The sequence below is a fragment of the Topomyia yanbarensis genome, chromosome 1 (genome assembly GCF_030247195.1).
Source record: "Topomyia yanbarensis strain Yona2022 chromosome 1, ASM3024719v1, whole genome shotgun sequence".
Classification (NCBI taxonomy): Eukaryota; Metazoa; Arthropoda; class Insecta; order Diptera; family Culicidae; genus Topomyia; species Topomyia yanbarensis.
In genome coordinates, this window is record NC_080670.1 from 115,523,820 (window position 1) to 115,536,993 (window position 13,174).

Below are 13,174 nucleotides of genomic sequence, written 5' to 3' on the forward strand. Positions count from 1 at the left end.
CGTCAAGAGAGGAAAATATTCCCAACAACGCGGATGACATGAATTCAACTAAAAACATTGAAGAAGTACGTAACAAGACCCCCGGAGGAAGGGATGGGATGAATAATAGATATCAAAATAAAATAGCAAAGGATGAAATGCCCTCAAACATGACGCGAAAATGCGAAATTTTGGCCGAGAAGGCATGCCAGACAGAGGCAATTACAAAATACACTGATGATAAGACACAGTATAATAACGAAGAAATGAATCATATAACAGATATGACCAAACTAATAGGAAACAGAAATAACAATAAAACGTCAAGGAAAAGTTTGATTGAATCAGACACATCTCACAGAAGAAAGTGCATGACTAGCATGATCCCGGAATGCGGATCAGTAAATAGGATAGATTTTAATGATTATGGTACAAATAAGAAAGATTACTATAAAAAGAATTACACGAATGAGTCCAACGAAAAAAATTACATGGATTCCTACTATGAAGAAAAGGTTTCAGAAAACTTGGATGACAACCAGGACTATAGTCTGGTTGATAATGAAAAGTACGATCAGTTACATGGTAATGAACGAACTGAAAAATTATTAGAGAACTTTAATTTGGATCATTTGAAAAGAAACAATCTCCGAGCCATGGAATCAATAATGGCGGAATATAGTGAGTTACCAAAAAGGTGACCATCTAACAACTACAGACGCGGCGGTCCATGAAATAGAGACGACGTCGAACGTACCAATAAATAAAAGACAATATAGATTTCCCGAAGCAACAAAAAAGTATATAAATGCAGAAATCGAGGAAATGTTGAAGCAAGGCATTATTAAGCCCAGTAAAAGTCCATGGAATGCACCGATTTTGTGCGTACCCAAAAAGGACGATGGAAAAGGAAATAAAAAGTATAGAATCGTGATTGACTTTAGAGCGCTGAATTTAATAACAAAACCGTTTGTATATCTGATCCCACTGATCGACGAGATACTTGATAATCTCGGAGGAGCTAAATATTTTTCAACATTGGACCTGAAATCAGGTTTTAATCAAGTCCCAATTAACCCAAAAGATGCGACTAAAACAGCCTTTTCAACCCCTAAAGGGCATTTTGAATTTACAAGAATGCCTATGGGCCTTAGAAATAGTCCATCGACATTTCAGAAGTTGGTGAACACAATATTGTATGAAATTGAAGGTGTGAAAGCTATCGTTTACCTAGACGATATTATCATTTACGGTTCAACTATTGAGGAACACAATGAAAACCTCATAAAAGTTTTGAAGGCTATGCGCCGACACAATTTGAAAATTGAGGCAGGAAAATGCCAAATTTTAAGAACCGAAATTAAATATCTAGGACATGCAATTGATGCTGAAGGCATTCGGCCAATGGAGGATAATATAAAGGCCATCAAAGAAATGACTGTGCCAAGAACAGTTAAAGGAGTCTGTTCGTTTTTAGGAACGGTTAATTTTTACGGTGAATTCATACCACAAATAGTAGAAAAACGTAAACCATTGAACGATCTGCTATAGAAAAATGTAAAATTTATTTGGACTAATGAATGTCAGAAAGCATTCGAACATTTGAAAGATTTTTTAACTTCAAATACTCTTGGTAAGACCCAACTACAAAGATACGTTTGTGATCACAACAGATGCAAGCGAGTATGCCATTGGTGCAGTACTCTCTAATGAAAAGTCCACCGATAGACCCATAGCCTATGCGAGCAGAGGTCAGGTAGGTGCAGAAAGAAGATTCCATACGATAGAGAAAGAATTACTCGCAATTGTATGGTCAGTGAATAGATTTAAACATTTTATTTATAATCAGAAATTTATCGTCTACACAGATCATAGACCTTTAATCTCTATTTGGAAATTGAAGGAAACATCAGAAACATACAAACGTCACCAGAAACAAACATTTTATGATTTATAGCAGGGAAATTTGATAAGGTAAACCCTCTTTGCGCCAGAAAAAGACCGAATGCATGTACCAGTAGAAGAAAGAGAAACCATTCCTAAAGAGTTTCATGATTCTCCGCTGGGCGGACATGTCGGCAGTAAAAGAATGTTGAAACGCATAAGCCCACTATTCGAGTGGAAAATATGCGACGAGATGTAGAGAACTACGTCAAACAATGTGATTCGTGCCAAAAGAACAAGATTGGACGAACCAACAAAATTCCAATGAAAATAACAACCACATCGTCCGAACCATTTGAAAAGTTATATATGGACATTGTGGTATTACCAGAATCCGATTGGGGTAACAAATACGGTCTAGTTATGCAAGACGACCTAACAAGATACACCGGATTCTGTTTTTACACGCACTTTTTTTGCACAGTTTTTTTTTTTGCACGACTTTTTTTGCACGGTTTTGCAAAATAACACGATTTTTATGTATAAAATACCTATTTCGATATACCAGTTTAATGATTTGATTATCCCGTGAACAAAAATCCGTGCAAAAAAAATCCGTGCTATTTCGAGAAACCGTGTAAAAAAATCCGAGTTATTTTGAGAAACCGTGCAAAAAAAAATACGTGTTATTTCGAGAAACCGTGCAAAAAAATATATATTTTAGGGGGTGAGCGTAGCGTATTGGTAAATCGATTGCCTTGTACGCAGCGCACCTGGGTTCGAGTCCCGACCCCGCACATAGGGTTAGAAATTTTTCATAAGAGATTTTTCTAACCCGAAGAGGCGAATGACCTTAAGGTTAAAACCTCTATAATCGAAACAAAAAAATATATATTTTTAATCGGCATTTAGTAACGGCAGCTGAAAATAAATGGCATTGGATATTTGCAATGCAAATAGGGGTGATCTGCCATCTGTGCAAAAATCGCGCACTTTTCAATTTTAGGAAATGAGTTGTTATTCAAAATTCAAGTTATGGTAGTTGAAAATCAATAATGTTGAGTAATGGTTTTTATAGGATTGTATGCTTTTTAGATATCATCAAATAATATCCCGGTTCATATATCATATCACATTGGCAATGGAGCAATTGGTATATGGCCAAGTTCCCCCGGGTAGTGCCACTACACAAAGTATATTAATTTTGCTTATTCAGTTTGATAAGCTAGAAACTGATAGCGGAGATTTTAATATGCAGGGATACGCAATACGTATTGTTAGGTCTGAGTAGAAAACGACTGATGTTTCTTTTTATCAACCAATTAGTGATCTCTGATTAAATAGAGCTTTCAAAGAGTTAGGGACAGGCACAAGTCTATTTTTTACTGAGATGGGACAAGTTGATGCTGGACCTGTGGCCTTCGTCTGGCATGATCCAGACTCGTTGGTACGGATGTGTTCATGACTGGTTTGTGGATGAGTGGTCCTACTTACAAGTGAATTGATCACTTTGCTTGGGTGGAGATATATGTGACTTCTGCTAGCTGTCAAGCTTGGATATGTTAACTGGTTCCAAGAAGATGTGCAGAACTGGCACCTACGAGAATGTAGATTGTTTCACTCGAGCTTTGGTTCTTGGAAATAACAAATCGCTTCCTCGGTATATTCGAGTTGAATGCTCAGTGGTTGAAATGTGCATTCGGTTCGAGCAGATTGAGTCGTTTGGACGATTGGTGGTCTCCGAGAGCAGATGCGAGTAACTCTGAAGTATCCAATAAAGGGAGATTGTATCTGTGGAACTGAAAAATATTGTTACTACTCTAGCATATTTTCCTGATGTATTGTACATCATAACAACTACCAATATCGGGCCAATAGACCTTTCTCGCCAAAAAATTTTATATGATAGGATGCTTCCTTTTTTATCCCCAATTCGTTACTGCTGACTGCCGCGATGATTTGGTACCTCTAACTATTGAAAAAATCAAAAATAGTGCAAGCTGCTTATTTAACCCCATATTCTGAATACCTATCTTGCCTTGCTTCCCCGTATTTTTACACCATTTGGATGAATTTCCTGTGGGGAATAATAAAAGGATGCCAGATCTGCATATATATTAGTAAATCTGCAGATTTTGCATTTTCACTGCAGATATTTTGCAGATTACAAATATTTAGCAGAACAAAGCCTATGCCAGCCAATTTATACACAAGCCTTCGACATTTTTGATCATTTAAAATATATACATACTACATTTCTATGTCAAATTTATTGAAGATTTTTGTAGCAATCTGCAGACTTTTATATTTTCACTGCAGGCTATTGTTTAAATAGACCTGGCATCACTGATGCTGAAATGATTCATTCATATACCTGTCAAAAACATAGAGCATTGCATGAAAATGTATAACCTCACTTTTCTGACAGTTCAGTGTGCTTGTTTACCTAAGACTTGTTTACATGGACTTTTAAAATTTACATTACTTGAATACTTTCGATGCTCTTTGAAAGACTATCAACTCAAGAGGGATGAGGATTGGAACAATAGGATCCTGGTGCCACATTATGCAACCAATTCGAATCGACCTTTTCACACAAGCTTGAATACAATAAACCTTTCGTTTCGAGATGCGTAATGTCACCCCTGGTTCATACATTGACCAATCGGCGCTGGATGCAAAACCCGGTGGCATATGCTGAATCGTAAGATCAAGCATTGGGCTATAAAACGATTGCTCTCTGGATGATGGATAAGGATTTGTACACATTTGTTTGTTTGCTCGTGGGTTAAGTACTAACAAGATGATCCGATTTCTTACTCATTTTTAGGTGGTGAAGTTTACCTGAACTTTATAGGTAACGAATTCGGTCGATGATAAGTTGTTGAAATGATCGCGCAATGCCCATACCGAAAAACGTCTCCATTGGTCAGAATGCCTACCAGCGTATGATAGCTGCACACATGAGGACAACAAGGTTATCGCTTTCGAATGGATTATTATTTATTATTCGTGTTCAAGTTCCATTACAGCAAAAGTTTCGTCGATTGACGATTATCGCATTGTCGTTGATTTAGCCGGCAAATGCAAAACAGTGCTCGGCACTGACGATAAGGAGTAAGAAGGACTTGATAGGAGTGATAAGAATGCAGAGCATTATACATTCTGGAAGAATATCAGGGAGGAGAAATTATATGTAAATTTATATTATATCCCGAGTTGCCATCATTTTTGCACCGCAATAAAGCTTTCTGCAACTGCTGTCTTGTTCAAATTGGCAGGAAATAACTAGGCAGCGAATGATAAATTGCATAGTCAATTTATTTACATTTTCGGAAGGATAAGTAATTAGTATGTTGTGAATATATATGTGTCACCGGTGCCGTGTGTTATGGTGGTACCGGACGGAACCGTTGGTCAGCAAACCGTCCTTGTCGTACTGGACATAGATGCGACGTTTTTTCTCATCTGATAGCACTTGACATGTTTCGGAGATCTGTCTTAACGCTCTCTACTTAGCGCAGGATACGCGAAACCGCTGCTAGCTTTCGAAAGAAAATTCCTAGCTGCTGCTACTCTATCAGTCTTTCTCTCGACTGAGGACTACAATTTCGGTCAACTAAATTGTGCTATGAAAATTGTACTTCCTGGAATTTCACCTAACGAGATCAATTCATTGTGAGGAATTTCGCTGCGTTCCAATATTGCTTGCCTCTGTAGGTGATGATGTGTGTGTATTCACTTCGGCAGCCAGGTCTTATGTTTTGGGTAATTTTGCTATCTTATTCTGCTGAATAAATCATCTGGCTAAAGCCTCTACGTTATACTATGGTCACTTTAAAAACGCATTGCTATTTAATCTTGTAGCTGTTGGCAAGTCCGTCCTGGCACTGTTCTCGACTAATCCTGGCACTATACCGCTGACGTCGCACTTATTACGGTGATCAAACTTGGCGAGAGCGGCAGTGGTTTCGTCGGAATTGTTCACTCGACAAGCAGGAAGTGCAAGGACTCTGCTACTTATGCCTGAGCCCCTCGTTGAAACCTTCGTCCTGTCGGAGTGTTAGCTTCGTTCGATACCGGAGCGTATTGCTGAACCTAAGCAGTCTGCTACTGGCGCTGCTTCCTTCGAATCGGAATCGCTGAATATTCCCGTTAGCCGAATGTCCAACGTGGCCGAAGGCAAACCGATTGCAGCAACACCACCAACCGTAGCTGAAATTTTGGCCTTTAATCCAAGTCCCTGCCATTGACATAGCGACAGACGAGTGCGGCGCAGGTTGGACCATCGGTTGACTCGGTGCCGGACAGGGCGAAGCAGCTGCAATAGGAGCGGACCTAGTATGGGGTGTAAAGGTCATCAATTGCCATAGATCACCAAAATGCTCTGCGACTAACATTGTGAACAAAACAAACCAAACGAAATTGATCGCAACAACGATAAAATAATCTAAATTCTACCCAAACATTTGAAAATGAGAAAAAGGCAAAAGAAGTTTTGGTCGAATTCATTATAATTCTATTTAAAAATTGAATACTGTTTTATTTAGTTTGATTGCGCATATTGTTTACATCAGACACACCCCTTAATTCATTGAGTACGTATTTCACTGCCTTTATAATCCTTTTGGAATCAGTTACAATAATCCTTTATAATCATTTTATAATAAGTGTATTGCTAGTTAGGACTTTTATATCATGGCCAGGTAGATAGTTTTTAACTGGGACGGAACGTGTGGATACGAAAAAACCTAATGTCAATTGTAGCCAGGGGGAGCTGTCAAATGCAGCCAAAGGGAACCGTCAAATGCAGTCAGGGGGGACTGTCAAATGTAGCCAGTCCATTTAAAATATGTGAGGAAGAAAGAGTGGCTATGCAAGACAAGAGATAAAATTAACAGAAAAAAGAAAAAGAAAACATCTATCCACAGGTTCTGTCCCAGGATTTTAATAGAGAACATCAAAATTCGATTTGTTTGCATTTGGCAGTAGGCCTTTTTCAAATGTTTGGCTAGAAATTCCTTGCTTCTTCAATTAATCATGTACAAGAAAAGTAAAAATGTTAAATTTAACGGAACAATGTATGATGCCGACATCAATTAAAAAATACTGCTGAACGACCTTGTTGGGAAAGTGTTAACATTTGGTAGCGAACCAAACCAAGTTTCTCATACTATGATCGAATCAACAAAAATTCCAAGATCATGTAAACAATCTCTTTGAACTGTCAAAAAAGTGAGGTTAAACATTACCATGCAACGTTCTCCATCGAGAGGTTCACTGGGGTGAGTCGCTTAGAACAATGTGCCATACACACTGTATCACATCCCATAACACGATATAAAATTACGATTCACAGTAATACACGATCATTTCACTCGTTACCACAATGTGTGGCACAATGAGGCACACTTTTGACAACTCAAAAACTGTCAACAAAGTGTAGTTGAATAATCATAGCAACCATTGCTTTTGTTTTACTGAACACCATGGCACAGTGTGGCACATCGTGGCACATTGCGGCGCAAGTTACCACGCTGTTTGTATGTGAGCACAATTCGATTTGTGCTAAGCGACTCACCCCTTGGTTTGTTTACATAACCAATGAACTTTGTATCGCGACTCACCACTTCATTTGCCGCGTTGCCAGGAAGCCAAGCAAAAATATACAAAACAGTGCTGCCCAAACACATATTTTGAGTCCCACCATTCTTGCAAAGGTGAAAAAAATACTCAACATTCTTGCATTTTTCAAATTTAAAAAAATCATTAAAAAATCACGATAGCTCTAAAAAGTCTCATTTCAGCGGAAATATTCTTAACAATGTGTAGTCTTTTGAATAAAAATAAGAAAAAAGGGGGTTAGGTCGGACGAGAAAGGTCTATACTGCTGGCATCTTTTATCATATTTATTAATAGTCGATTGATCCGCTTCAAACCTAGGAGACGAAGGGAAGAATAATAGGAACAAGACAAAAAGCGGTTCTAATTCTAAATTGGTTTAGTATAGATATAGACGACTTAAACGCACTGGCAGGAAAATATTTTTTTAGAAGTAGACAAATTAGAGAACATCACACTTTTTGAGACACACATGCACAAAAATTTAGCGTTTAATTGGCAGATAGTCGCCATTTCGTAAGATTTTGCAAAGTTTGCCTCGCGGGACGGACCGATATCCACCAAGGCATAGGTTGCAGTCGTTAAAAAAAACTAGATTCGCTAAGTGTAAAATAGCGAATTTTTCACCTTTTCAGGAAAGAATTTTTAATCAAAGTGCAGTTTAGGAAATTTTAAATGCAAAGAAGGGGTCTGTCAAGATTGCAAAATGGCAAATGCTGCCTCTTTTCAGGAAAGAGTATTTAATTAAGTAAAAGCCAATCAATAGGCCGTTGAAAATTGACAATTTCTGACATTTCAATTGCGCAAGAGAGTATTTGTATCAAAATGATTTTTTTTACTTTTCATGAAAATTCTTTTAATGAGAAGATAACCATTCACATGAAAAAATCACAAAAAATGACTATTTTGATATTGTTGTCCCAGAATCTAACAATGTTTCTTACCAAACTGTATACGACCGCATACTGTTCGAAAGGTCTAGTTTTCTTCGCTCAAAAAATGTTACAAAACCGAAAATCGGCTGAAAATGACGACGTATCTAATTTTGTTGTGGCAAAGGTCCCAAAAAATACTTTTTTTTTGCTTTAAAATTTCGTGTGTACATTACTTTGTATCGCATTTGCTATACTAGTTCATTTTAAAAGTTTAAAATCACTAGTACAGTGTAATCTACAAAAAGTAAACAAACTCTAAATAGTTGAAACATTTTACCATTTTAACTATTGCTTTTCAACGGACAATAACTTCTTTTAACGAATAAAAAACTTACATTTTTCTAAAAAAATCTCCTCGAAAAATTAAAAAACTTCTACTGGGCACATTGACAGCCCCCTTGTGCATTTAAAATGCCCAACAGTATTCATTGTTAAATACCATAACCAAATAGCTGTTAATAAAAAAAATTCAGATTTTTTTTACACGGTTTCTCAAAATAGCACGGATTTTTTTTACACGGTTTCTCAAAATAACACGGATTTTTTTTGCACGGTTTCTTAAAGTAGCACGGATTTTTTTTACACGGTTTCTCGAAATAACACGGATTTTTTTTGTACGGTTTCTCAAAATAACACGAATTTTTTTTGCACGGTTTCTCGAAATAGCACGGATTTTTTTTTACACGGTTTCTCAAAATAACACGGATTTTTTTTACACGGTTTTTTTTGCACGGAACGCATCCCCCGTGCAAAAAAAGAATTTGGTGTACTTGATTGTAGCACCGATGGAAAATCAAGAAAGCGCAACGGTCGCGCAAACATTTGTTGAGAATTATATCTGCAAATTTGGAACTCCCTTGGAGTTGGTAACAGATAATGGGACAAATTTTGTAAGCTCCCTAATGAAAAACGTCTGCAGAATTTTAAAAATAAAGAAAATTGCAACTAGTACTTATCATCCACAAGCAAATTTGGTGGAAAGGTCAAATAGAGAACTGAAAATCTATTTGCGACAATACGTAGGAAACGATCCGAAAACTTGGGATCAACTTTTACCCTTCTTTACGTTTGAATATAATACAACAACTAATTCATCAACAGGTTTCACACCATTTCAATTAGTATATGGCGAACGCGCCAACATCCCTAATTCAGTTTACATATGGGACAATGAGGGCGTATATTATGAGGATTACGTGAATGAGATGCGATCTACATTCAAGAACATGCATACTCAAGCACGCGAAAATCTAATTCTATCGAAACAAAAAAGGAAAGAATTATACGATAGAAACACTAACGAATGGCAACCTATGTGGGGCGAAATGGTGTTAATCAAAGCCAACCCCACAGGTACCGGACAGAAATTGCAATCTGTTTGGAGAGGTCCATATGAAGTCGTCGAGCTCCCAAGTGAGCATACGACCGTGGTCAAAAACGGAAATAAATTAGAGAAGGTTCATAATATCCGACTCAAAAAGTATGTGGATTAAACTACAGAAGCGAATATTGTACATAGCTGTAGATACTAGTGTACATGTATAAAATCAGTAAATAGCTATTACTCCTAGTTTAAGGCTAGGCATTAAAATCAAACTGTCCTAAATAATAAAAAAGTAAATAAAAACTTTATTGTATTAAATCAATCAATTATTGAAAACACTTCATAAAAGAAAGACGAGGGATAAATAAAACAAGAATGTGATACAAAATAAATTGAAAAGAATAAGAAAATTTTGGTAAGCAAGAGACACAATGCAAATTAAATGAACATGATAATCGTTGTCATTAATTAACATTGATATAAGCAATTTACAATATGAGGAAAAGCGAAAGTGAAAGGAAAATAAAGAGTAAATAATCAACAACGAGAACATAAAATTTCGGAAATATGGGATTTTTTTTGTGAAAAAAAATTAGATAACGGTAAAGGTATACAAATATGATAAAAAGGAACAAAATTACCACGAAATGGGTAATCGTTTGTTTGATATAAGATGAAGAAAAGCTTTTAAAATGCGAATACAAAAGAGGAGTATAATTGACGAAAATATTTATTTGCAACTAATAAAGTTATATTTGCAGAGTCAAAGAGCCAGAAGCAAAAGTATGGAAGAAACAAAGAACATACTACAATACAAGAAGGAAAAGATAACGACAGAATTGATTGAAAACTCATAGTTTATGAAGACACTACGGCGCAATATAAATGAGAGTAAAAGTATTGGAATGAAAAAGTATATCAGAAAAGCTGCAATAAAAGGAAGCGGGAAACGCCTGCGAGTAACGCAGAATTACAATGCATGATTTACAAATAATAAAAGATGGAGACTCACTCTGGAAATCATGAAGCAGAACCTAGACACAAATAAAACATGGACAACAATATACGAAAAGAATGAACAATTTTTAATTGGAATTATTTTTTTTCACCCTACGCTGATAAAACATATGCAATATTGATTAAGAATCATTTATATCACTTAATACAAGTATACACATATGAGTGGACAAGGGAACCGGAACCCGGAATGAGTATGAATGTCTTTATTTTATGAACGTGATGACAAATTCTATTTACCTGACGACTAAGAATCGCAGTCGAATTAAAATACATACGAAAAAGAAAAAAAGTAAAACATGAACGCAGCGACAGAAGGACACAACAAGAAGAAACACAAATATAACATGACCTACAGAGAAGATAATACAATGAAGAGAAAAAAAAGTTAAACAAGAGGAACGTTTAATTAAAGCGGTAAAAGTGATAAAAACCAATGCAATCATGAAAAAAGCAAAGAAAGAATTCAAGGGGGGCTAAAGAAAACAAAATAGAAGGGTTTATAATAGGAAGCTTACATACTTCCGGGGAATAATATTTTTACGGTATCTTTATAGGATCACCATGGGTTGCCAAATTGAGGAGAATGTGAATTTAGAGGTAAAAGATGAAATGAAGAAAAGCGTCTGAAGGAAATAATTAAAGGAGTAATGACATACTGGATACAGATGGAAAAACAATGGTTGAAGGAATGTTTCAACAAACTCGTAAAATATATAAATAATACTGAGTACGAATCAATCAGAAACCCATGCCCAACAGCAGGGAACTTCATAGGACGAAATTAAATATCGGGAAATGGGAAACAAGAGAAAAATAAATAAAGTGGAGAATTATGAATAAATAAATAAAACAAAATAATAAAGGAAGAATCTAAGTTTAATTTAAGTAAAACCAGGTCCCACCCGCAACCACCTTACTGGAAAGGAGGGAGGAGGCCACACCAATCCAAATGAAGGATACCAACATCTCGCCGGAAGAAGAAAACATCGGTAGCATAGGTAACATTCAATAACATTTAATCACATTTACCACTCACTAACAAACTAAGTTTATCACAACATTTCGAATGCATATTACTAACACACTAATATTGCTTCAACTAAAGTTATTAGTTCAAACAGAATAAAACAAAGAAACATAACTAACATAACATAACTAACATTACTAATTGTTTATTTTGAAAAACATAGATTAGATAGAACGCCCGAACATAAATATAGAATAGATTGAATGCCCAAACAAGGTATAATTTGATAAACGATGAAAGCTACATAATAACATTAATAAGCGGAGAAAACTACACAATTTAAAACCAAATTATAATGTATTATCCACAAAGAAATTTTAAGAAAAAAACAACAAAGTATGAAAGCTAATACACATATGAGTGGACAAGGGAACCGGAACCCGGAATGAGTATGAATGTCTTTATTTTATGAACGTGATGACAAATTCTATTTACATGACGACTAAGAATCGCAGTCGAATTAAAATACATACGAAAAAGAAAAAAGTAAAACATGAACGCAGCGACAGAAGGACACAACAAGAAGAAACACAAATATAACATGACCTACAGAGAAGATAATACAATGAAGAGAAAAAAAAGTTAAACAAGAGGAACGTTTAATTAATGCGGTAAAAGTAATAAAAACCAATCCAATCATGAAAAAAGCAAAGAAAGTATTCAAGGGGGGCTAAAGAAAACAAAATAGAAGGGTTAATAATAGGAAGCTTACATACTTCCGGGGAATAATATTTTTACGGTATCTTTATAGGATCACCATGGGTTGCCAAATTGAGGAGAATATGAATTTAGAGGTAAAAGATGAAACGAAGAAAAGCGTCTGAGGGAAATAATTAAAGGAGTAATGACATACTGGATACAGATGGAAAAACAATGGTTGAAGGAATGTTTCAACAAACTCGTAAAATATATAAATAATACTGAATACGAATCAATCAGAAACCCATGCCCACCAGCAGGGAACTTCATAGGACGAAATTAAATACTATAACAAAAACACCTGAAAAACAACATATCGGGAAACGGGAAACAAGAGAAAAATAAATAAAATGGAGAATTATGAATAAATAAATAAAACAAAATAATAAAGGAAGAATCTAAGTTTAATTTCAGTAAAACCAGGTCCCACCCGCAACCACCTTACTGGAAAGGAGGGAGGAGGCCACACCAATCCAAATGAAGGATACCAACATCTCGCCGAAAGTAGAAAACATCGGTAGCATAGGTAACATTCAATAACATTTTATCACATTTACCACTCACTAACAAACTAAGTTTATCACAACATTTCGAATGCATATTACTAACACACTAATATTGCTTCAACTAAAGTTACTAGTTCAAACAGAATAAAACAAAGAAACATAACTAACTAACATAACA